Raw genomic sequence first — 27,342 nt, 5'->3', positions numbered from 1 at the left:
CCGTAAAAATTTTCCCGTTGCGAATTAAAAAAAAAATATTTGAAAACTTTTCTAAAAAAAAAAAAAAAAATTTTTATACATTTTTCTTACAAAGTTTTTTTTTTCCTTCCATACATTAACGGTAATCATCTTAATTTCCAGTTTTGTTTTCAGTGTTTTGACTTTATCGTCTCTGACAATCTTCGCGTTAGGTTTTTCGGAGGTTTACATAACCATGTTGGAAGATGACGTAAAGTTGGGCACGGTTCTGGATAAGTACTCAAAAACCAAACAAGGATTACTATTTTGACTCTTTGATTCCACCTGGAATGCAATTTTCTAACTTTCTCTACATTTAAAAATTAACTCGTATTACTTTTGTTTTTAATGTAAACACCAGGAACAATCTTTTGAATTTGTACGCGTTTATATTTTTTTTATGTCCGAATTAATATTCAATACCACACATATAAACCAATTAATACTCAGTACTGCACGTATCCACGAAAGAGGCGCGTAACGCCTTCACATAAATAGGTCTGAACAGCTCAAATTATGCAGCCCGAAGTCGTTTAAGGAAGTCATTAACATTTGCTTTGTGCTATAATTATCATTTTAAATTGCCAGGTCACAAAGAATACGAGAAAGTAAACGATTTATGCGAGTTTGTGATACAGTTTTAGCCAATAGATCACTCTACACAAATTTAATATGAAAATGAGATTTATGGTTTCGGTTTGACTAAGTAGCCAGTGGAGTGACTTTTTTTTTTTTTTTTTTTTCGTAAAAATGTTTTGTACATTGCAGGGTCACTTGTGATTGTTTAAACTTGAAACGTAATTCGTATTCTTTGGATTATTCGAACTACTGTTCTTATCTTGCGTTTTAGTTTCACAACGTTTCGATCGATGTAACCTACGGCCTTCTTCGGGTGTATCTTTTCGAACTCGGGATTCTGCACGGAATTTCAAACAAAACCGTTTATTTAATCCATGCTCTCGTTCAAAGTCTGAGGAGAAGTCCTAAGTATTTTGCAATTGTATTTTTGAGTATCATCCGCACTGAGGATTTAACCGCCACCCTCCCCCCTCCCGAAAAGTATAACTGTTACAACTGAATTTTACCGAGTATTTTATCCACTGCGTCACGGGTCCTCGCAGAGGTTACATCGACCTACACATTGTAGTCCGAGGAATTCAAATAATACGAATGATCTACATCTAAAAAATTCAGAATTGAAACGTAATTGACGTGTATTTTTTTTTGTTGTTGTTACTGGTATTCACCTTAAGCAAGGCATATTACCATGTAAGGTACTGAGAACTAGCCAGATTAATAGAGGTATCCTAATTATAAAGTTGTGCATCGAGGTGTTTGTTTACGTTACATTTAAATTTCTGCATGTTGTTACTCTCGGAGGAGCAGGAAGGGAATTTGAAAAGCAAGCAGTTCGAAGAGAGAAGCGATTTGAGTAGAAAGTTTTCCGACACCTGAGAACACATACAGTGAAGGGGTATATTTGTCGGCGGTATTTACGTTAAGGGGAGAACACAAATGCAGTAAGTTCGAAGTTATCTAAGAGTTCAAATGCAAAACGCGGTAAATCCAATTAGCTTAAATGAAAACCTTAAAGTATAAAAAAGAGGAATATCTGAAATCTAGACCGCGACTAAAATCTTATTTTGCTTGAAAGCAGAAGAGAATATCATTATGTAAAGCGTAATTTGAAGGTGTAATTCAGTGCTGAAATACAACACTTTTTGTAGTGATAGTTTCGTAATTTTGAAAATGGCGTTTATAGCGTTCTGCAATCAGAACTCTTCAATTATAAAACAAGCACAAGGACACATTTTGATGATAGGACAGTGGCTGGAGCTTGGTAAACAATGTGTAATCCATTAGATTATCGCTTTTTTTTTTTTTTTTTTTTTAAATTTTTTTTTTAAGAATAGACTAGTGGTTGGTGCACTGTAGTACTTACCAACAAAACAAACGCCCACGTGTTTGTGCCTTGTATAGGCATGCGCGACAACAAAACTTGGGTTTTTATAAGCGAAAGTCTTGAGGTTGTCAGGAATCTACAGGCGCATGCGCAAGAGGAGGGATTGAGATAGTGGTATAAAAGTCAGGTCGAGTGAGAAGGTTGTTGTTGTCATTGGACGTTACAGTGACGCGTGCGTTAGCAGGTGATTAAGAGGCTGTTTTTTTGTGTGTGTCAAGTCGCGCACCTCGGTGAAGATCATACAAGTCATGCACCTCGGTGAAGGTCATAAGCTATTTCGGCTATTTCGTTTTGTCTCTTTTCCTGGACAACTATGGTTGGGGCAAAGTTTGATTTAAAACTGATACCCGAATTCGACGGCTCCACTTCTGTTGTCGACTGTGTCGAAAGGGTTGAGCTGACCTGCAACCTCTGTGAAGTAAAGGGGGTGCATACCGTAATTCCCCTGAGATTGGCTGGAGGCGCCGTAAGTGTATATCAGCAACTTAGTGCCGTGGAGAAGACTGATGTTACCTGTATAAAAAATGCTTTATACAAGGCATTTGCCATGGATCCCTGCACGGCCTACGAAACATTTGCCTCTAGGAAGCTCATGCCAGGAGAAACCGTGGACGTCTTCTTCACGGAGCTGAAGAAACTTGCAGTTCTATTTGGCAATGGAGTGTCAGAGCAAACACTGGCGTATGCGTTTGTGGCCAGCCTTCCCACCCATGTTAAGCAACTGTTGAGGGCTTCCACCAGCGTATCTGTAATGCCCATGGAACATTTGTTAGAACGCGCTCGAGCCATTATCAGAGATGAGGAGGACCTGAGGGAACCGGTTGTAATGATGGCGCAGGCAGCCAAGACTAATGCTGAAAAGAGTCCCAGTTTGAGACCCACGACCAATGCGAGATGTTTCTGCTGCGGCCAGTGAGGCCATTTTGCAAGAAGTTGTACTAACAAGGGGCGGGGGTGCCCGCACTGTTTCCAATGTGGTAGTTATGGACATTTATCCCCAAATTGTGCGGGAAATGCATCAGGGGGCAGGACGTCAGCGCTGTCCTGTTCCCCGGACAAGATTTAATTGAGGCGCAACCGACAATAAATGTGTACGTGGACCAAGTGCCTTGTTCAGCTCTTCTCGACTCCGGGTGCCCACACACCATCATGAGTGCCAAGTTGTGTCGAAACTGGACAAAGCAGAACATCAAAGTAACCACAATAGGTGGCAATACGCAAGCTTGCTGTGGAGCCGGAACTGTCAAAGTCCACACAGACTCTGGTGTGGCCGCAGACATTAATGTGCTGGTGATGCGAGGGGATTTGCTGGGATTCGATGTACTGTTGGGATATGATGCTATTAAGGCACTGGGGGGAGTGGTTATCGGAATAGATAGGACTGTACGATTTTTGGAAACCCCAGTGTGTGCTGCAGTTCACATTGATCGGCCTGATTTTAAGGTGGACTACGACCCTCACCAAAAAGCATGGACTGCATCGTGGAAGTGGACAGAAGGAAGGGCGCCAACCGAACTCAAGAATAGCATTGCAGAGTACTTGATACCCGACAAGGCCCGTAATGAATACGAGAAGGAACTTGAGGCATGGATCCAGGATGGATGGCTGATCCCCTACCCCAACAAGCTGGGACCACCCAAGGGTCTGATTCCCTTAATGGTGGTAGTCCAGCATAACAAATCAAAAGTTCGTCCGGTGCTGGACTATCGTGAACTCAATAGATACATTGAGACGTACACTGCCGATGCTGATGTGTGCACCAGCAAGCTGAGAGAATGGCGCCAGAAGGGCTCCAATGTGTCTATAGTAGACTTGCGGAAGGCTTATTTGCAGGTGGGAGTGGATGAGACATTGTGGCCGTTCCAGACAGTGTGGTTCCGGGGTCAGAGATACTGCCTTACTCGACTTGGCTTTGGGCTGAATGTGGCACCGCAAATTATGAAGACCATCGTAAATGCAGTGTTGTCCCAGGAAAAGACGACTGAGGACGCAACATCGGCCTATATTGATGATGTGTACGTCAATGAAGATGTACAATCTGTGTCGAACGTCAGAGAAAAGTTAGCTCAATTCGGGTTGGAGTGCAAGGATCCCGAACGTCTGAGGGATGGAGCATGGGTATTAGGATTGGACGTTTGTGGGAAAGACAGTACCTTATGATGGAGGTGTGGCAGTGAGATTCCAAACATCCCTGATGTTATTACACGGCAGACTATTTTTTCCTTGTGTGGGAAACTTATTGGTCACTTACCAGCGTGTGCCTGGCTCCGAGCAGCTGTGGGCGTCATCAAACGCAGGGCAAGTTTAGTAACTACAGGTTGGGATGATGTATCTGATGATGCTCTTCTAACTCTGATGACGACAGAAACCCTAGAGAAAGTTAACAAGGAGGACCCTTCCCGTGGAGAATGGTGTGTCGATGGGGACACTGTGAATGTGTGGGTTGATGCTAGTTCTTTGGCATTGGGAGTGTTATTGGAGCAATGTGGAAATGTATTTGAAGACGCGTGCTGGCTGCGACCCGTGAATGATGCTCAACACATCAACCTGGCGGAACTGGATGCTGTTGTGAAGGGTACTGCAATGGCAGTCAAAGAAGTTACCACTGGGTGTCCGACACTCTTTCGGGGCGAACGAGAGTCCACACTAAGGCAGCCAGTGAGATGTTAATCCGGCGGAGGCTAAACACCCTGAAGAGTCTGGTATCAGAGTATGACCTGTCGGTGAGTGTAACGCTCGTGGCATCACACTGTAATCGTGCAGACCAACTAACCCGTGTGCCTCACAAATGGTATGAAGCTGTGAAGACAGGCGTGGAGTTCGCTGCTCGATCTTGCGCAGTTGGCGCGATTAGCTCATGCCAAATACAAAGAATTCATGTGCAGAGTGGACATCCAGGTATCAAAAGAACTTTGTATTTTGCGAGGTGTGTGGACCCGGCAGTGACAAGGGCGGATGTCAGGCAGATCATCAAGCACTGTGAGGCATGCCAGTCTATCGATCCTGCACCTGAGCAATGGCAGAAGGGGCGATTGGAAGTTGAGCATGTGTGGCAACGATTAGCGATGGATATTACCCATTACAGTGGTAAGCCCTTTCTAACCCTTATCGACTGTGGACCCACTCGTTTTGCGGTGTGGCGGCAAATGACCAGGCAGGACTAAGCGAATGTTGTCCGCCAACTATCATCTATCTTTTCTGAGCGAGGTGCACCGGAAGAGAAATTGACGGACAACGATGCTGCTTTTTGTAGCCACCAAGTTCGGCAGTTGTTGAATGAGTGGGGTGTCCGACTACGACTGCGATGTGCTCATGTGCCATCAGGGAATGGCATTGCTGAGAGGAGCCATCGCAGCATCAAGAGAATTGCTGCCAGAAAGCAATGTACCATTACGGAGGCCACGTATTGGTATAACATCACACCAAAGGATGGGAAGACACTAACAACAGCACCGACCAATGCCATACACAAATACCGTGTTAGGATAAAGGGCATTGACACTGTCCAGCCAATTGACGAGGAGAGTCATGACAAATACAAGGTAGGGGATCCAGTTTGGGTTAGACCCCCTGGAAACCGGTGCACCACCTAGTTCAAGCAAGGACGAATATCTGGAGTGGTCAGCCAGCAGTCGGTCCTTGTTGATGGAACCCCACGCCATGTGCGCGATCTTCGCCCAGCTAGTGAAGTACATCCCACAACTACAGAGAGCGATGAATCATCAGATGATGAGCTGATGATGAGTGAGGTTACCGAGCAAGAGAGTGGTAGTTGTAGTTTGTCCGATCAGGCAGGATCAGAACCAGAACCACACCCAGAACCAGAACCTGAATCCGAGATTGGAAATACCACCCTTCACAGAAGCCAACGAACTAAGAGGCCACCATTGGAGTGCACTCATCAGATCAGGGGGGAGTGTAGTACTTACCAACAAAACAAACACCCACGTGTTTGTGCCTTGTATAGGCATGCGCGACAACAAAACTTGGGTTTTTATAAGCGGAAGTCTCGAGATTGTCAGGAATCCACAGGCGCATGCGCAAGAGGAGGGATTGAGATAGTGGTATAAAAGTCAGGTCGAGTGAGAAGGTTGTTGTTGTTGTTGTCATTGGACGTTACAGTGACGCGTGTGTTAGCAGGTGATTAAGAGGCTGTTTTTTTGTGTGTGTCAAGTCGCGCACCTCGGTGAAGATCATACAAGTTGTGCACCTCGGTGAAGGTGAAGGTCATATGCACTCGTCGAATAATAGTGATGTCTCGAGGAATGCCCAATATTTTGAAATTTTATTTGTTTATTAGTCCTTCATAATAAAAGCAATACTTTTCTTTTTATAACCGGTTTAGGTAAAAAAGAAAAAAAGTCGCTCTCAAATGTTTAACTATTTTGAAAAAAAAAAACAACATTTTTTTGTAAGCTAGTTCAAGTATATAACTAGATCACCATCCCAGTTTATTCACAGTTCAAAAATAATTGAAATAATAATTCCCGATATGTATAAAAAAAAGTTTCAAAAAGAAAAGTGAAAACTGCTACAATTGTAATGTTAAGCATACATAAGGGTGTTAACTTTGGTAAAAATTGGACTGTTTCTTCTTTACGGGGATTTCGATTATCGATTTTCGATACTTATCGGAGGTAAAAACTAAGGATACTACGTCCAAGGATGGCGTACTGCTGCCACATCTGGGTAGGAGCTGCTAAAAGCAGCCTATCCTGCCTTGACAGAGTACAAAATAGACTTCGTGGCTTAGTGGGGGATGCTCTTTTCTCTTCCCTGCAGCCTCTCTTCCACAGAAGAGACGTTGCGAGCCTGTCTTTGTTTTTTATTTCCATGGTAAGTGCTCGTCTGAGCTCCAATCTCTGGTCCCCCCTCGCCAATCTTTCACGAAAAGTGCCCGTCTAATTGAAACTACTGTTATTAATTTTCCCCACTCTTTATCTGTGCCTAAATCCAAATGTAGATTCCATGAGCAGAGCTTCTTTCTTAGAAGTGCATGATGCACGACTGTGGAACTCTCTTCCGTTTGCCTGTTTTCCACCTGATTTCAACTTGGATGTCTTCAAGTCCAACATAAACAAATTCTTGACAAACCGTCCCCTTAAGTAAGACACTCTATCAAATCTCCAATACTAATGATTACTACGATACTATCCCATTGATTACTACGCAATAACCATTATCCCTGAGTAGCTTCTGGGCCTTGATAAGTGGTGACCTCCATGTAAAAAAAAAAAAAAAAAAAAAAAAAAAAAAAAAAAAAAAAAAAAAAGAAAAGTACATTTGTATGAAATTAAAAAGAAAACATCTGCCTAGCCGTTTCGGAAACCCTAAAGAACGAACTCGCACACACGCACATAGACAAAATACCTTTTATCTATAAATATAGATTCCATCCACGTATAAGAAAATTAAGTTGTGAAAAAGTAAAAAATCTGAACAATGCATTTGTTGTGTAAAGGCATAGTCATCTCTGCTTATTTATCAGTATCTCTTGAATGAACCTTTCGTAAGCTCGTAAGAAAGTCCAGGGTTCCACGGAACTCTGGTTAGAAGGTCCTATACTAAACAAAGCTGATTTTGAGAGATAAAAAATATTTGTATAAAAGAAAAATGTTTATCTATAAACTAGACTACCCGTGACCCGTTGAGTCAGTATGTTATATTAGCTATGGAAGTCATGCATGAGCGTGACACTTGTGACGTAAAGAAAATAGTTTTTTTTAACATAACAGAAACATTTCTATGAAAGTATATTAAAATAAAAAAAGAATATAGATAGATTTCTATGAGTCGTTCTGTTTATTATAATTGATTATTTAAAAAAAAAAAATGACACTTACTGAATTATAAGTGGTTGGCCATACTTATAGGTAAATGTGCACTGAACAGATACCATAATACTTATTATAGTTAAATTCAAATTTTGATATATCTGCTTTTTTTTTTTTTTTTTTTTTTTTTTTTACATCGTTCATTTCTGTATTACGTTTAAGTTATTTTAAACCTCACTCTTCCCATGTTAAATAATAATTTCGAAATAATAACATTAATATTTCAGTGCGCAAGTCAAAATCTGCAAAAGAAGCGATTTGTATTTATTTGTTTATGTTGTTATGGGTTAATGTTTATACGCGTATGTGCAACTGGATGTCATAAACCGGAAAGTGGGTTACATACATCGTTACAAGGTCATTTGAGTTTTATAATTATATAGATATTTGCATGGATTATTATTAGACTGGGCGAGTGTACATGAGAGATGGAGAAAATATAAAGATTGTTTGAGCCTTTCATTATTATAAAAGTCTGATCTTCATAAATGAATATTATTAAGCTTGCATTATTATACTAGAACATTAGCAACACAAAGTTTTTTTATTTTATTTTACAAAGGCAGGGGTTCCTATACGCAAACAGTAACGACGGCCATATATATATATATATATATGTATATATATATATATATATATATTTAGTAGTCGTCCCCTCTGCTTCACTTTTTGTTATCAAGTAAGATCTTTGACTTACTTGTAGTTTCATCAAATACTTTTGTATGCAAAATCCCATCTCGCATTTTGCTAATTCCTACCCTCTGATGAGAAGGAAAGTATTTCTTTGAAACTCCGCGGATTAAGGACTATCCACTTATCAAGTGTTTCCTTTTCAGATTAAATATGTTTTTAACTCTTTTTCGAAGTGTTTTTTAACATGTTTTATTAACTGTTTGCTCTTATATATGTGTGTGTGTGTGTGTAAAACAAGCCAAAACCTTTTTCATTTCTTTTAATAAAAGGTAATGAAACAACTTTAGTAAAAGCCCTATAATCACGACAAGATATTGTTTCTGTATAAGTTTTTTTTTTTTTTTTTTTTTTTTAAATTCTAGATGTTAAATTTAGGGGCGGGGGGATCACATGTTATTTTTTTTATTTTATCAACATGAAGTAAATGAATTAAAACAGATATGAAGTAATCACACATTAAAGTACAAAAAAAGTGATCACTAAATGCTGGTGAAGAAAATTCTGTATCAAGAATTAAGTCCAATATACCACCTTCAATTTGAGTGGTGTAATTTGAACGCTGAAGAAATTGTTGAGATCCATTAAGGGATTTTATTAGTGCCAGATTCAAATTCAAATCGCCCAACAAAAGTACACTTATACCAACAGGCAAGTTGTTGGGCTCATCAGTAAGAAGATTTAAAAAATTCCATAGTGGGCCAGACTTGCGGTACACAAGCATGCAACCAATTGCATGTATTAAAGTTCAATCAATGAATATTTAATCAATATTTGCAAAATTGAGTCTACAAATGTTACTTCCCTTGTACTGTTAGCCAAAACCAGTCGTAGAACTGTTACCTATTTTGCTCATTTAAACCACTGTCTTGATGTAAAACATTGGGCTGAAGCAACTAAATAACATCGTTTCATGACAACGATGCCTTAATTTTTTTTTTTAATTCTGTACCATTTAAAACCCCTATTTAGACACAAGTATGAATTTTGAGAGAAAAGTAAAAATTAGCCCCAAGAGGTGATTTTTCACCCTAAAACACGCTGGGGCTCAAGCCCCAGAACTTTCCCAGGATCAAATATTACATTTCCAGATGTATATTCATGTGGTCTTGCTTCTGGTTAATTTTCAGCAAAATCTAATGGTAAGAAAATAAGATTCTATGTCCCGGAAAGTGCTATTTTTGTTCATGGATGCAACCAGAATTTTTATAAAAAATCTGAAAATGTCACATTTCCTCTCTTGGGTAGTTGTAACTTCATGCAAAATTTCAGAAAAATGTAATAAGTAGTTATTGAGAATTTTGGGAACGAACATGAATTCTCAGGTTCAATCTGACGAAGTTGGTGGACCAAAAAAATGGTCATCTATATTTTTATTGATAAACATAAATTTATGCAAATTTTTTAACAATAGCAATATGCTATATTAAAGAAACTTTCATTTCCCACGTGTAATATACATTTTCTTGGTGATAAAAATCTTTAAGAGTTTTATTAAAAAGAAAATTTTTATCCGTAAAAAAAGTGGTCAATTTAATTTTGAAGGTAAAATCCAATAAATACAAGATATTTAAAAAAGATAATTTACTTTACATTTTGTAGGGTCCCTTTAGAGGAGGGGGGGAGTCACTAGTTTTTGAGGGTTTCCTTAGAAATTGCAATTTCGGCGAGGTGTTTTTTGTATGATCCGGTTTCAGAGAAAAATTTTCAGTAAAATAAAAAAGATTCTAATTTTGGTGCTATACAAAAATTGTTTTTATATAATGGTAATTGAATACAAGTTGACTTATTTCAAAACACTTTACGACATAAATAATAACAGTCGTAAGTAGATGACGGAATGTATTTGTCTAAAAAAAAAGTTATTTAAAAGTCGACAAGATATTCACTTATTTATGTGCTTAAAATAATATCGCTTAAAATAATATTGCTTAAAATAATATCACTTAAAATGATATTGCCTAAAATGATATCACTTAAAATAATATCACTTCAAAATAATATTGCCTAAAATAATACCGCTTAAAATAATATTGCCCAAAATAATATCGCTTAAAATAATATCGCTTAAAATAATAATATTGCCTAAAATAATATCGCTTAAAATAATATTGCCCAAAATAATATTGCCCAAAATAATATCGCTTAAAATAATATTGCTTAAAATAATATTGCTTAAAATAATATCGCCTAAAATAATATCGCCTAAAATAATATTGCTTAAAATAATATTGCCTAAAATGACCCAGAATTTTACTCCAACTCTCCTTTGCTATCTTTCTGTATCTAATATAATATCACTAACTACGTTGCACATAGCTAGGGTGAACATTGTGGGTTAATGATTTTCCTGACAGTATTTGAACATAATAGTATCAACGGGGCTTGAACTCTATATTTATCTCCCTTCCATGGCTGAATGATGTGACACAAGGGTCAGAAAATTGGATTTGAACAGCCAGCGTCCTAGCATGAGAGCACTCTGGCCTGCAAAAATGCCTGGGACGTTCCATCGGCATTCCCCGTTAGGGGAGCCTAAAGTGATTAGGAATAAACTAACCCTTTCTTAAAGAATGCCTAAGAAGATGGACCTCCTAGAACTGCACAGGACCAAAGCCATACTTCAGTTAACAGGGAAAAAAACTATCTCATCTATGACCTATGTTCAGTTTGCTTCGGGTCCAGTAGGCATTCTCATAAATGGAATTTGGACCAAAAATTATTATGCTCGTTGGTTGGTATCATTGAGTTTAACGGTTGATGTTAAAGTATTTGAAAAAAGACAAATTTTGATCAAAGTCTGCAATTGCACGAGGTGAACATATCTGCATATTTTGCTCAGATCAAACTTTTTCATGTAGAAAACAAGACACCATGTCGTTATAGTCTGCTTCTATCAGTGTTCAACATTGTTCTGCTCCAGGCGTTTCTTCAAAGTTCACGCTTCAATCTTACCCTATATTTTTCTCTTCTGGTTGACTTCTCAACCAAGGGGAGATAACCCATATATTTTCTATAAATTAAATGAGCTTATAAAAATTAAACAAGTACATTCAGTGAAGTTGAATTAGGATCTTAAAAACGGCTTTGTTGTAAATCTGAAATCTGAAAAAGTTAAATGCTTTGAGAATTTCATTTTTTTTTTTTTTTTTTTTACCCTTTAAGCCATTAGATGGGGAGGTCTGTGTATTTAGATCAAATTTTTCATGCAGAAAACAAGACGCTCTGTCGTTAGTCTGCTTCGATCAGCAGCCTTCTGGCATTTTAGACATGAATGGACATATACTACACTGACCCCCAAAGGAAGTTTGGTATCATTACGAATAAAAACATACTAAACTACTTCATAGGAGAAGAAGCCTGTAAGGACCACCCCCTTCCCCCAAACAGGAGAACTGTATCATGATAAACGAGAATATACTGTATACCTTTACACCAATGGTAACAAGTAATGTCCGGTATGATATATCATGACAGCAGAACAGATTCTTTTAAAATAGAGGAGGTAATACTTGGGAGAATATCCTCCATAAAAGAAGAAAATTATGCATACGAGTATGGTATCATGGCATTAGAAAATATACTATATAACTCCCCTAAAGATGCTCTCATAATAGAACAGGTATTAAATTACCTTATCCCCAAAGGAGGATGTAATACCTGGGAAGAGGGTTTCATAACAAAACCGATACTACACTACCCACCCCGATTAAAAGATAATACAATGATAGATAAAAAAATTTTTTCCATTCATTTAAGTGCAAAATCATAAAAAATATTTTTATGGTTCTTTTTCATTTTAGCTAAGATCAAAATGTAGTATCAGTTTTCAGTATCTCGGCGATGTCAGACTTTTTACCATCTTGTATAAATGAGAAAATTCTGCTATTCCAGAATATTAATTTATTTAAAACTGTTTGAGAAAACAAATATGTAAATTTGTGATACCTAAAACTGTTTGGTGGTCTTTGCATGTTACTTTATATACAGTAATTGGTAACTGATCGCCTTTGGATTTGACCGGCTGTTCATAATATTGAATAACAAATGATTCTGAGAAAAATAAAATATTGTTTGGTTTCACATATTTTATATTGTATCAATATTATTTTATATTGTATCAATATTATTTTATATTGTATCAATATTAATTTATTATTTTATCAATATTATTTTATAAGGTATCAATCAAGATTGATTGATTATTATTTTTTACTCACCAGCAGTAATCCCATAAGACATCTTCAAAGATTTCTCTTTGAGAACAACTTGTGGTGTTCTCTGGAGTCTGAGTGACAAAAAGTCTCCTCTTCAGATGTTCATTACTCTCCACCACTTTTGATAGCCTTTACAGATGAATTTGCATTATTGCAACAGCCGCTTACAATTGATTTCTAGTTGGTAGCGACCATTGGTCTTCACTGGAATTTTGGTGGCAATAAACCTGCCAAGGTCCAAGTCTTCTTTGGACTCATCCAGCAGAGGTCTGGCTAGTGTTTTCTTTTCTCTGTCTTTCCATCCTTCTTGACCCTCCTCATTTATTTGGTGTGGTGTTAGTTTATGGTGATACACACACAAAAGAGAGGGGGGGTAGAAGGCAGGGGCGCATCGGGAATGGGGGAATTGCTAACTGGTCAGTACATTAACCTAACAATTTAATAAATAATTCCCCCTAGATTAAACCCAACAAAATGGCCCTCCCCTTTTTTTTCAGTCCGACGGCATCATTCAACCAGCTTGGTCATTTGATATGGTTCTAGTGAGTTGAAATAAAGCTATAATGAGACTTGGCTAAATTTTTTGTGGCTTTTTTTCTTTTTTTTTTAACTTTTATTATTGTTCTGTTACGCATTGAGTTATACTACAGATATTGCACTATCTTTTACAGACATAACATCACACACACACACACACACACACACACAGTAATAGGAAGTTCCCTATCTATAGTAAGCACTTTTGATATGGAATACAAAATTCAAAAATTTAACGGTTTAAAGCCAAGCAAGTGCAGAATCTCGTTCAATAAACAAACATTTATTAAAATGAAATTTAATATTTCGATTCATAACAGAAATTTCATCATGAAAATACAGCTTTTTTTTCTGTTTTTTATGTGTCAGGGCGATGGTAAAGCTTGGCACGTTTTCCTTCAGATATTAGTGAAGTATGTTTAAATGTCCGATATATATATATATATATATATATATATATATATATATATATATATATATAATTCAAAATGGCGTAATGGAAATATTATAAGGTATTTACAGCTTCTCTCCAATTTTCGGATTTTAATCATGGGAAAACGCACTTTATTTCCTTTTGATGGATTGATTGTTGCTATTTCTTCTCAGGAGTTAAAGGCAAAATAGATTCACTAATTGATATAAAAATTAAGTGATTGATTTTGTGCTACGAAACAGATACTGCCAAGAATTGTAAATTTGAACTGAATTAAAGGAATAAGTTATAAGATGGTCAACATCATGAACTTTGGAATATAGACTTTTGTCATTCATTCTCTCTCTATCTATCTATCTATCTATCTATAAAAGTGAACGAGTCTGTGTGTATCTGTATGTCTGTGTACATTTGATATACAGGGTACTGAGATTTGGAAAAATCGATGTGATCGGTTTTTGGCCAGAAATTTGGTGATTAAGGTGTCAAAGTTCAACGATTTGACCTTTGAGAACTCTACCAAACTCCTCCGACAATTTTGGGTCTATGCACTTGAAATTTTAGATATAGGTTCCTTGGACATGTATCTAACTGAATAACTTGATTTGAGTCCAAAACAAATTTTAAGGGGACATAATAGGGGTCAAAATTTAAAAAAAAAATTGACCTCTGCGGTCTCTTCCAAATTACTCGGACAATTTCTGGTCTAAATATTTGAAATTTTACATGGGTATTCCGAGATAGGGCAAGCTTTTTCATCAATTTTGGTCGAAAATATTTAGATACCGATATATAAATATATGTATGTATGTCTGTTTGCATGATATTCCGTTGCCTCCACTAGAGGTGTCTTTCGGGTTAAAATGGCTAAAATTGACACTTTTGTGCTTAATAAAAAAAATTGATGTCTTGGATTTTTATAAAATTTTCTGAAAAGTTGTAAATAACTGATTTCTATATAATTTTGCTTGTCTATACTTTGCGATAATTCTTGGGTGTGCCCCAAGGGCTCTTTTAGGGCTAATAAAAACCTCCATTTTTGGGACTATTTTACCATATTTATCTTATTCAACTTAAAACTAGGAATGCCACCAACTGAAACACATTCTCTTAAGCACAGTTCACTGAATTCATGGTATCTAAAACTTTAAAAGAATCCACACCCAACAATCCAGGTACTGGTGTGGTGTCATTGTGTTTATCAGAATGTTTAACTGATAACTAGGGCTATGACAACAGCATATTCTTTTCCTTATTTTGATTCTCAGGTCCGTTGATATCTTATATTCTTTTTTATGTAGAATGATGTGATCCTCGGTTGATTAATCGTGTCTAACTTTGTCGGATATATACTTGCTCAGAAAAGATGGATGATAATTGGCAAATGACATTTGCCGAGTCCTGCCTGGTCATTTGTCTCCACACTGAAAAACGCGTAAGTCCGCAATCAATAAGAGTTAAAAAGGGCTTACTACTATAATGGGTAATATCCATCGTCACCTGTTTCCATATGTCCTTAACTTCCAATCGCCCTTTCTACCATTACTCTGGTGCAGGATCAATAGACCGGCATGCTCCACAGTGTTTGACGATCTGCCTGACATCTGCCCTTGTCACTGGTAGGCCCACGCGCCTCGCAAAATACAGGGTTATCTTGATACCTGGATGTCCGTTCTGTGCATGAATCTCCTTTATTTGGAATGGGCTAATCGCGCTAATTGCAACTGCACAAGATCGAACATGTGTGCTCCACACCCATTTTCACGACTTCATACCATTTGTGAGGCACACGGGTTAATTGGTCAGCACGATTACAGTGTGATGTTACCAGCGTTACACTTGCCAATAGCCCATGCTCAGAGACCAGACTCTTCAGCGTATCTAGTCTTCGTCGGATCAACATTTCACTGGCCGCCTAAGTATGCCTTAGTTTCATCCCGAAAGTGTGTCAGACACCCAGTGGTAGACAGAGAGAATCTGTGTGCAGTTACATTTTTTTTATTACTATGTCAGCACCTTTTACAATAGCGTTCAATTCCGCCAGGTTGATGTGCTGAGTATCACTTATGGGTCGCAACTAACATGCGTCCTCGAACACATTTCCTCTCTAATGAGACTCCCAACGCCGATGAACTCACTATTGACGCACCACTCTCTACGAGCAGGGTTCTTCTCATTCTCTCTACAGAGTTCCCGTTATCATTAAAGTTAGAAGGACATTATTAGGTACATCGTTCCAATTTGTGGTCACTAAATTCGCTCTACGTTTAATAGTGCCCACAGCTGCACGGAGCTAATCACATGCTGGTAGATGATCAACAAGTTTCCCACACGTCGTGTAATAACATCAGGAATCCCTGGAATCCCTGGAATCCCACTGCCATCATAGATTGCCTTCTTCCTCAGATGTCCAACCCCAATACGCGTGCTCCATTTTTCAGACATTCAGGATCCTTGCAACCCAGGCCGAACTGAGCTGTACCCCCTCATTGACGTACACATCGTCAATGTAGGCTGAAGTTGCGCCCTCAATGGTCTTTTCCTGTGACAGCACCACATTCACAATAGCCTTCATGATGTGCGGTGCTACATTCAGACTAAAGCCAAGTGGTGTCAAGCAGTACCTCTGAACCCGAAATCACACTGTCTGGAACGGCCACAACGTCTCATCCACTCGCACCTGCAAATAGGCCTTCCGCAAATCTAATATCGACACATTAGAGCCTTTCTGGCGCCATTCCCTCAGTTTGCTGGTGCACACGTCAGCATCAGCAGTGTAAGCCTTAATGTATTTGTTGACTCCACGATAGCCCAGCACCAGTCTTACTTTCGACTTATTATGCTGGACCATCGTAATTAAGGGTACTGGACCTTTGGGAGGTCCAAGCTTTTCATCAAGGTGGGGTGGGGTCAACCATCCATATCTGATCCATGCCTCAAGTTCTTGCTCATATTCATAACGAGTCTCGTCAGGTATGGAGTACTCTGCGACAACATTCTTAAGTTCAGTTGGCGCCCTTCCCTCCGTCCACTTTCATGATGCAGTTCAGGCCTTCTGGCGATGGTTGTAGTCCACCTTGAAATCAGGCCACGGCATGCTCTTGGGTTTCCAAAAAGGGCACGCTCCCATCTCGTTCAATGACAATTCCCCCAGTGCCTTAATGAAATCATATCCTAGCAATAAGTCGAACCCCAGCAAATCCCCTTGCGTCACCAACACATTGATTTCCGCAGCCACACCGGAGTCTGTATGGATCTTCACAGTTCCGGCTTCGCAGCATGCTTGTGGTGATTTTGTTCTTATTTCAGGTTCGACACAATCTGGCATTTACTATGAGTCAAGGAGAGCTAAGCATTGGTTTACGTATATATTGTTGCGCCTCACTTACATCTTGTTTGAGGAACAGAGCGGGGCTGACGTCCTGTGCTTTAATGCATTTCTCGCACAGTTTTGGGCTAGGTGTCCAAACCGCTATATTGGAAACAGCGCGCGTGCGTCCCCACTTCCTGTCAGTGCAACTTTTCGCGAAATGACCCCGTCGACCGCAGCGGAAACATCTCCCATTGGTCACAGGGCTCAGACTAGGAGTCGTCACTGTACTATTCTGGGCTGTCTGCGTTGCCATCACAACTGATTTCCCCTGGTCCTTTTCATCTCTGATAATCGCTCGAGCGTGTTCCAGCAAGTGTTCCATGGCGTTGCTGAAATGCTGGTGGGGGCTCTCAGCAGTTGCTTTCCACGGGTTGGAAGGCTGGCCACAAACGTATACGCCTTTGTCTGTTCAAATACTCCACCACCAAACAGGATAGCAAATTTTTTCAGGTCTGCAAAAAAAAAAACAAAAAAACAAAACAAAAAAAAAACAAAAAGAAACAAACAAAAGCAAAAACATCCACAGTTTCTCGTGGCATGAGTCTCCTCGAAGCGAATTTCTCATAAGCTGTATACAGATCCATGGCAACTACCTTGTACAGTGCATTTTTAATTGCCGTCAAATCAGGCAGCACTAAATTGTTGATATACACTCAAGGCGTTTCCAGCTAATGTCAAGGGAATCACCGTGTGTATCCTTTTTACTTCGCAGAAGTTGCACGTCAACTCGACCCTTTCGACCGAGTCAACAATCAAATTCGAGTATCAGCTTCAAATCAAACTTCGATTCAGTCATTGGTTTTTTACAGTAAATTAAGTGAAGAAAAAAAAGTGACTGAAAAAATGGCGCTGTTAGCAAAAGTCACCTGGAAACGACTAAAAAATGGCTGAAAATAGCTTGCTGAAATAACTTCAGTTGCCGATTTTTCCTCCCCCTTCCAAAAATAAAAATACCTGTTGATTTATTTTTCTTTCCTCCCCTTCTCTTCCACTTCTCCCATCGTTTTTATCCATCCCCCCCATCATATGACCCGTAAACATGTGATTGGGGTTTGGTATAAAAATTCAATCTATATTCATGGCGTCTCTTTCCGATCCCACCTGTAGGTAAGTTCGTTATTGTTATCGTTTTTACGTACAGCCACACAAGACACAAACATGTGAGCGCTTGCTTTATAGATGATTATCACACCTTCCGGACCTGTATTAAAGTTCTCGGTCAAGGTCGCCATTTCATAGACTATGGGGATTGTAACGTAATCTCCCATTGAGGAGCTTTAGAACTACGCTGAAACAGCTTTTTCCCGAGTGACGCCAGATAACCCGAGGATTTAAGATAGAGAAGATAAATATAGATATATTTTAATTCACTGTCAAAATGGATATATATATATATATATATATATATATATATTTTTTTTATTTTGTTGGAAGACCTGAGATATTTTGTTATTTGGGAAAAACTCAATAACAGGAAATGCGAGGATGTTAGATGAACATATTGTACTGGCTGAGTGATGGCTGATGACCTCGAGGTTATGGGATTTTTAGTCTTGAATGGGGTTTCAGATCGTTGGGGCTTAGCGTGATTTGATTGGCTGGGGAGACTTCCACCCCACCCACATCGGGTCGATACGCTCTAAAATTGAACAGATTGCTTGTTGAATTCGGGGAGAACAGATCGTATAAACCCGCTGTTACCTGGACAGGGGCCCCTCCATCTTCCTCATCCAACCGTCTGTCGCTGTCCGTGAAGAGATTTGAGACTTTGGAAAAACTTACTACGAATTGAATGAGAATTGTAAAAACATTTTTGTACATAATTTTGTGAAAATTAAGCTTCTGTAGATAGACTACATGAGTTTGTCTTTCTTCCTGGCTGCTGTTTCGATATTCGCTTTCAGCATACCAGATTTCATGTAACAACCTCAGAAAAGATTAGACAACACGAGCCGAGATTTCTAGAGAAATAAGAGTCCTAACCACCTTCTCGAGTGAGGGTTACATGATCTGACGTTCATTTAGGAAGACTTTTACCTCGTCGGGGATGCATCTTTTAAACTTTTCCATTAAGATCATCTGGCGGAGCTTCTTATAGACAATGTAGATATCGTTCACGAGCGTATCGATCTACATATTAAATATGACGACTATAAGCTAGATTATTTAAATTCGATCCTTGGCTTGGAAGTGATGCGTGTTTAGCCGCACAGAAAAGTCGTGGTATTGCGAAACAGTCCGTGTACATATGTGTGTGTACATATATACGTATATATATATGCGTATATGTGTAAATATGCGTTTATGTATGAAATTATATATATATATATGTATGTATGTATGTATGCGTTTATATAGAGTAACATTCCTAATACCGAGTGTCACTAGATCACATTGCAATTAAACACCGCCATTGTCTTATTTCGCTGTCACGTAAGCAGATGTAGCTTTTGGAAACTTTAAAGCAGAGAATCGAATTTGGTCAATCAACGTTTCACTGGCGTGAGCGGAAAGTCGTGCAGAGACATGACTCGAGAGAAAAAATTACTTCTGAAGCGGCAATGAAAATGAAAAAAAAAAGTCTCCTCGTGTTAACGTCGCAAAGGGTAAAGAAAGAAGCGGAAATGAAGCGCGTTGAAACGCGTAATGTCTGACGAACAGGAAAAGGCAAATGAAAGAAACGTATAAAGAACGTTTTGAAATGAATCCACTGTCTAGGTCTTAACTTTGGAGTTGCTAACTCACGGAACTAACGGAGAGAAATAGAAAGATATTTTATTTCGAACAGAAATAACATGACCTTAGTGCAGCTCGAATTGGAAGTACGCATCTCACCACGGGGGAACTCTGCAACACGAGGTCTTCGTGTTTTTGCGAATCGTGGATTTTGCTTAATTTTTGCTCAAGGCCTCAAGTTTTTGTGAGTCGCGGATATCCTTCTTCATTAAGGATATATATAAAACAAAAACAAACAAACAAAAAACAGTTAGATGACATGAGGTCATCGTATGTGAATTAATATTCCTTATATGGATTTAACCCAATTGACAGGTTGGTGGCGATTGTATTTTCATTCTCTATTTCTTTTAAGGTTCTTTCCTTTTAAATATATTATGTGGTGTTTTAACGGCTGTCGGCTCGATAGAAATGACGTTAGAACTGGTGCGTTCAAGTGCATTTCGACGATTTGAACTTTGTTTTGCTTTCACCTTTATATTCCGGCGCATAAGAAGAAATTATTTAACTGCTAACATTCAATGCCTTGAAATTTTAGCCACGTCGTGTGATCCTGCAGTTAGAATTTAGAGATTTTCATTTTCGTCTTTGTTTTTCTTTTCACTTCTGTTGAGTTTTTGATTTTATAAAAAATAAATACCCCCCCCCCCCACACACACACACCAAATTTGGCTATTGTTGAACAATTATGTATAAAAATAACTTGCCAATCTCTCTGTTTTCTTTATTTGAGGGATGTATGCATATGTGTACATGCGTGTCTATATTAATGTGTGTGTGTGGGGAATATTGTATCATCTTATTCAACCGCGACACACATTAATAAAATCGCAATAAACCCGATTTTCTCTTTTCAGTGAAGATTATTTAAGGAAGTTTTTTCGCGCCGTGTTACGTTACAAAATGTCTATGGGCAGTTTGCACGAGAGCAACAGAAAGACATCTCTACCCATCGCCTTCCACACACTTCAACTTCAATCAAAAACACCTGCAAAACGAGTGTTAAAAAAAGCTATAAACTTTTCAAAAGAAAATATGGTTCTGTCTATTTAACGACTCTTGCCGAGGTGGAGGACTTAGAGAAAAATCAACTCGAAATGTCATGTGCACAATTTGTTTAAATATGACTTTTTTGGGTGCTTGTCCAGAATTCTTCTCTATTAATATACAGAAAAAATAAGAAAACTTCTGTATGATGCACATAACAATGACGGAAAGATATATCGTATTTCAAAAATCACCTATCTTGATCAGCTAGTTATAAACAAAATATTTTAAGCGGTTAAAGGGAATTCGTAGACATTATTCAAACTAATGAGAGTATTGTTGTGATCTCCTTTGTTGAGATTATTACTAAAATGGCGGCGCGAGACAGTTGCTATTTGGTTAGACATTAAATTTGATTTTTTTTTATCTTAATAAATTTACATGATTTTTTGAATATGTAATTTTTTCCGTTACGAATACCTACATCATATTAATTATTCTTTGAGTTTGTTTATTAATATCGGGGAACTTCTGAACATGCATCGATTTTTTTTCTATAGTCGTTATAATTTACCGTTATTGTATTTTTGATTTGAGTAAATATTCGATTAGTACTAGATAATTCAGCGTCTTTCTATATAAATTTATGTATATATGTGTATGTATAGGATTCACTTCTAAACTAATGAACCGATCATTATGAATCCTGGAACACAGCTGCAAAGCGTAGGTGTACGATATGTGTACTCTATGTAGTTTCATTTCGTTTCATCCAAACAGGACATACAGAACCTGTGAGTCCTTCGTTGAAATTCAGATACATTCTATTTGTTTGTTAAATTGTAACAATAATTCTTAGACATCAATCCATAAAAATTCCCCAATTTCTTTTTCGTTCAAAGTAATTTTAAGGAAATGTACATGGCATAATATAGGCACAACTAAGTATTTTAAAATTGAAATGTTTCAGATTTGCCTAAAATTTTTATCCATAGTGATTAAACACCAATTTAACTCATCCTACGCGGGTCGAATCGGCTTCCTCCGAAGGAGAAAGTTTCATGGGAGCATGAAATTCGCAAACAGTCTCCAGTTGCGTGTCTTTCCTCGTCAGAGGAGGTGACGACGTTATGGTTTTTGCAGTTCTGCTTTCCTAAATGGTCACCGATTTGATCAGGCTCAACTTTGCTTAACTTCGGGGACCCAACGAGAACCAGTGTGTCAACGTGATTATGCCGTATAAATTAAACGCCAATTATTCAAGATTCAATGAATTTAACATTCGTCTTAAGACCTCTTTACGTTAAACTTTTTCTAGAATCAAAATCATGCAATGAATTTTGATCCAAATTAAAAATAAGGATTCTAGACATAAGGTTCAATATCGTTTTATCTTGATTTTAATCTTCGTGAGGAGATATAAAATTGCTGCAATATTTTACTGTTCAGGAAACTTATTTTCTCCGTTCTTGTATATAAAGTTAGGAACAAACGCGCACGAAATTTTGTACTATAGATTTACTGGCAGGTTGCCTGACGTTGCGTGGTCGTAATATACGCATAAATATTATCTATCTCTATATAAATAAAATGAACTCATTTTTTCCCGTCTGATTTTGACATTAATAGGATTAAAAATCAAGATATTTCATGCAAATATAATATGCACAAACGGGAGAACAATATCTGAGGTGTGTTATAGGCTTATTATTTCTCAAATTCCTCGATAATCTTAGATTTCTATACTTTTTCTGCTGAGAAGTCACGGCCAAAATCGGTTAAGATCAATGGAAGTGGTAAAATATTTTCTCTCTAATAAATTCCTCCCCCCCCTGCCACCACTTAACACCGTTTGGGGATCGTTCACAAGGAACAGTTGAGAAGAGAACACCGGTTTGGCTTCGTAGTTCTTTCATGTGAAGTTATTTAAAATCACTAAACTAAGCTGCAGTGCTCTGTGGCGTAGTGGTTAGCGTGCTGGACAATTCACATTATATTTTCACGTTCGCGCCGACCTACCGTAGTCGTTTTTTTTTTTTTTTTCCTAAACAACTGGAATGGACTTTTCTTGGTGGCCGAACTGTTAACGTTGCAGATGTTTTTTTTTTTTTTTTTTCACACTTTATTTTCCTACTTTTACTCATGACTCCGGGTTTGATCCTTCCTACTTACCTACCATAACATTTTTTAAAACTCCCCCCCCCCGTCCCAGAAACAAACACTCGGGCAACGCCGGGTACCCCCGCTAGTATATTAATATGATAGCGTGTGTGTTATTTTCTGTGTCGCGCTTAGATCCGGGTCGTTTAATTGTTATGTACTTCCATTTCTTGTAATAAATAATTTTACCAAGAATTCTTCATAAGTTTTGGTTTCGATTTCGATTATAGCTGATGGCACTTAAGTCATCTATTTTTGTAGAAATAATTTTACCAAGAATTTCTCCTAAGTTTTGGTTTCGGTTTCGATTATAGTTAATGGTACTCCAATAATCTATTTTTTTAAAAATAATTTTATCAAGAATTCTTCATAAGTCTTGGTTTCAGTTTCGATTTTAGCTGATGACACCTTAATAATCTTTTTTTTTATATAAATAACTTGATCAAGTATTCATAAGTGTTGGCTTCGGTTTCGATTATAACTGAAGGAACTGAATTTATATATATATATATATATATATAAGTTTGGGATTCGGTTTCGATTCAAGCTGTCAAAGTCATATAGATATATTTTTTATTTTTGAAATCGCAACTTTATAATATATAAAAATCGATAGAACATTAACTCTATAATAATATATACGAAATCTGCAAGACTCAAAACATATTTAAGCGTTTTTTTACGACCTGGCTACGCCGGGTCTTCCTGCTAGCTTGGATAAATACTTTGCAGTTTTAACAAAAAAGCTACAATAATATCAGAGCATCTCCATTTACACTGAACATCTACAGAATACCAACATCAATATATTACATATGAATGAGTCTCTGTGGAATTTCCACAGGTCCCGCTCTGAGGCATATGCATGCGGGTATTGTCTTTGTAAACAGTTCACTTCTTGTAATTAAAAAAATACTCGAGTTGAGATCGAAACCAAAACCTAAGGTCAAGGAGTCAGTTACGATAATCATTGGGCCAGTTTGACACGATCTTTAAAAAGTGTTTTCAAACCTATTTATTCTTAATATAATGAATCTATCACGTGAACGATTCACGCATGCGCATTTGTGAAACAGTTGACAAACAGATATAAATTCGATGACCCCCCCCTCAAATACCAAATGTTTTTATTAATTACAAGAAGTGAATTGTTTAGAAAAAAAAAAAGCAAATAAATAAAATAATAATACTGCACATGTTTGAGTTTCTGTATTAATTAAAAATATAATATTTATGCGTATGTTACGAACTGGCAACGCTTAGCGGTCTATTAGTAACAGTTAAAGTAATAGTTAAAGTTGTTCGAACACGTTTTTTTCCTCACATACACACACCCACATGTACACACGCACATACGCCTACACACGTACGTATATACACATCCACGTACGCGCGTGCGCAAACATGCACACATTGGTGACGTCACTTCTTTTTAAATGAAATCCCGACATTCGCAGTTAGAACATTGACCCCGATATAAAAGCCAACAACAACGTTTAACTTCCTCTTTCTTTCCTTTTGCCTTGGTTCGTCAACCAGACAAGTTTGCGTCCACAGCTTGTGGCCTGAAGACACTTCCACGTGGCCGACTGCTACCATGCACACGTGGCTTTACTGAGGTCAACCCTCTCTATCTCTCTTTCTTTTTCTACATGCTGGACTGCCATTTCTCTTTTCCCTACTTTATTCCTCTTTTTCCACACGCGTAGTTGCCAACAACTGAACTGAACACGTGTTCCGCCTAAACCATTTATTTTCAACAAAAAATAAACGACATGTTTATTTTATTCAGCAATTGAGTATTTTTCCTTCCTTCCATTCATTTCATTATTTTCTTTTGTAGCGAGTTATGATTATTTTATCCAGGTCCGCAACAAAGTCACTATAAAATAGGTTTAATACCAGTCTACGAAATCAAGAGTGACTTTGTTACTGGTTCGAATACTCCAACTAGCAATAATTATCATTTCTTACACCAAAGAGAACGTAAGTTCGAAAAACGCCTGTCTGTAGGTTTAAATATAATTATTAATGTTTATTTTCAAATATTATCGTCACTAAGCACCGTAATAAAACAGTTCAACCATCTTTAGGGAATTAAGAATAAGCGATCGACTTTAACATAATACGATATTCCGACGCCAGTTGTTCGATACTCTGTTTAGTGTTTATACCGGTTGATTTGGCATTTATAGATATTTAATTTCCGTTACTTCTCGTATTAATTTTTGGTAGCTTGGAGGTTGAATACCAGCCTATATAATCATTGTTGTGACACTGGGTTCGAATCCTTCGACTGGCAGTAATTATCATTTCCTACAATGAAGAGAAAAGTTCAAAACTCGTGTCTTTAGGTTTAAATATTAAGTTATATAAAAACATTATCGTTATATATATCTTATTTATAATATTCCGAATTTTATTATGTTCATGTAATTGAGAATTCGATAATTGTTCATATATCACAAATGTTCAAGTCAATATAAGGTGACTTAATTTGTAAGCTTCGAAATTACCAGTTTTTGTAATCGAGCATTCACATATTGCTTTCACAAAATCAAGACAACAAAAGTTGGATTGATAGCAACAAATACTCTATTTTCATTATTTATTTACAATTGTTTTGCGACCATTCGGACAATTTCAAACCTTATATAGTTTGAAAATATTCACAAAAACGGGATTGAATTTACTGAACTTTATCTAGTACTATATCCGCTATACCACAAGTCCTTGTGGCACTTCAAGCATGAATTTTGGAAGATTTAAACCTATTGTATTTTGATGTACAGTATTACTACTGTTTACTATGACTATTCATTATTACAGGTTACTAATATATATATATATATATATATATATATATAGTTTTAATAAAATCAAAAATGGCTTCGCATCAGACATTGAGAAAAACACTTTATGACGTTAAATGGGCTGGTAAAAAGCAAAACAAAATAAACAAAATACAAAAGTCAAGCTAGAATTAATCACTGACAACTTTCTCTCTCAACTTCCAGCACGTCTCTCCCCACTGCCTCTGCCAACAGACATTTTATCAGAAAACTGACCCCATTCCAGTTGCATACATGTGCAGTGGAAGATGAGATCTCGTGAGATTCCACGAGACTACACCTTATAAATCCATGGTTGCCATCTTTAATTTCTCTTTCTCTCAGATCCCATCCAAAGGTAAGTTGTATGACCGCACGACACACACACACGGGGGCGCTTTCTTCTTTGGTTATTATATTCAACTATACACTTCCTCCTGGTCTCCAGACCACACATTTGGCATGGTGGGCGTGGTCGTTTGTTGCGGGCACTCCTATGAAGTGGGATTGGCTGGACTACTTCATCTTCATTGGAGCTCTCAGATGTGTTGGAACCATTAGCATCAACGTTAGGGCATACAGTCATACCATCAGGCTGGACTTCATCTTCATCGGAGCTCTCAGAAGGGGTGCTGGAACTGTCAGCGTTGGGGTTCACAGTTGTACCATTGCGGGGAATAGGACGGATCCACAGGTCATTGTTGGACGATTCACCATCACTGCTACTCACCAACTGGTTTGTATTTAGGGCAAGCCGGATATTCTTCACATGGCGTAGAGTACCATTGACTAGCACGGTTTGCTCACTGATGATGCCAGTGATTCGTCCTCTTTGAAAGCTGCTGGTGCATCGATTATTAGGAGGCTTCACCCAAACAGTGTCTCCTAACTCATACGGCCCTCGGGTTTCCTGCTGTTCATGCAGACGGACGTCAGTGTATTTGATGCGCACTCGATAGCAATGGATCGCATTGGTGGGTGCGCTTGCAGCAGTCATGCCATCCTTTAGAGTTACATTATATCTATAGACCGCCTCTGTGATTGTGCATTGTTTTCTTGCTGTGATCCTCTTCACGCTTCGATGGCACCACTCTATGCCGTTGCCACTTGGTACATATACACATCTGTGTCTGAGCTGGATACCCCACTCGTCTATGAAACGTCTGAACTCCCCACTGCAGAAGGCCGTGTCATTGTCTGTGAGGATCTCTTCATGCGACCCCCTTTCATAAAATATGGACTCCAATTCATGGATCACACTGGAGGCATCCTGTCTTATTAACCGGCACCAGATTGCAAACCTTGTCGGTTCACAATCGATCAGGGTGAGGAAGTGCTGGCTGCCATAGTGGGTTATGTCCATACCCAGTCAGCTCCAAGTCGCACTTACTCCCAGCTGACCTTTCCGCCATCTGGCCGGGGCGGGGTCAATTGACTGGTATGTTTGGCCTTCCTTGACTACCACTTTCACTGCACTTTTGGACACTGATGGATTGGACAACTGCACAAAATAACATGTCTGTCTCACTCCGGAATGTCCACTGAGGTGGTGTATCTTCCTGA

At 38.1% G+C, this 27,342-nt stretch overlaps 1 protein-coding gene and 1 long non-coding RNA gene across 3 annotated transcripts in view; both read left to right on the top strand.

Moving 5' to 3' along the window:
* LOC145277899 (uncharacterized) overlaps positions 1-27,342 on the top strand; it is a 246,078-nt gene that overhangs the window by 35,081 nt on the left and 183,655 nt on the right. The gene's annotated exons all lie outside the window — the stretch shown is intronic.
* LOC145277898 (beta-1,3-galactosyltransferase 5-like) overlaps positions 20,095-27,342 on the top strand; it is a 63,118-nt gene continuing 55,870 nt past the window's right edge. The window contains exon 1 of the mRNA XM_080129896.1: positions 20,095-20,116. The gene's annotated coding sequence lies outside the window, so the exon portion shown is untranslated. The remainder of the gene's footprint in view (positions 20,117-27,342) is intronic.

The sequence above is a fragment of the Euprymna scolopes genome, chromosome 6, assembly GCF_053919585.1.
Source record: "Euprymna scolopes isolate OS-2025 chromosome 6, ASM5391958v1, whole genome shotgun sequence".
In the NCBI taxonomy this organism is placed as follows: domain Eukaryota; kingdom Metazoa; phylum Mollusca; class Cephalopoda; order Sepiida; family Sepiolidae; genus Euprymna; species Euprymna scolopes.
The sequence above is the reverse complement of the archived record's forward strand: the minus strand, read 5'-3'. Positions and strand labels throughout refer to the sequence as shown.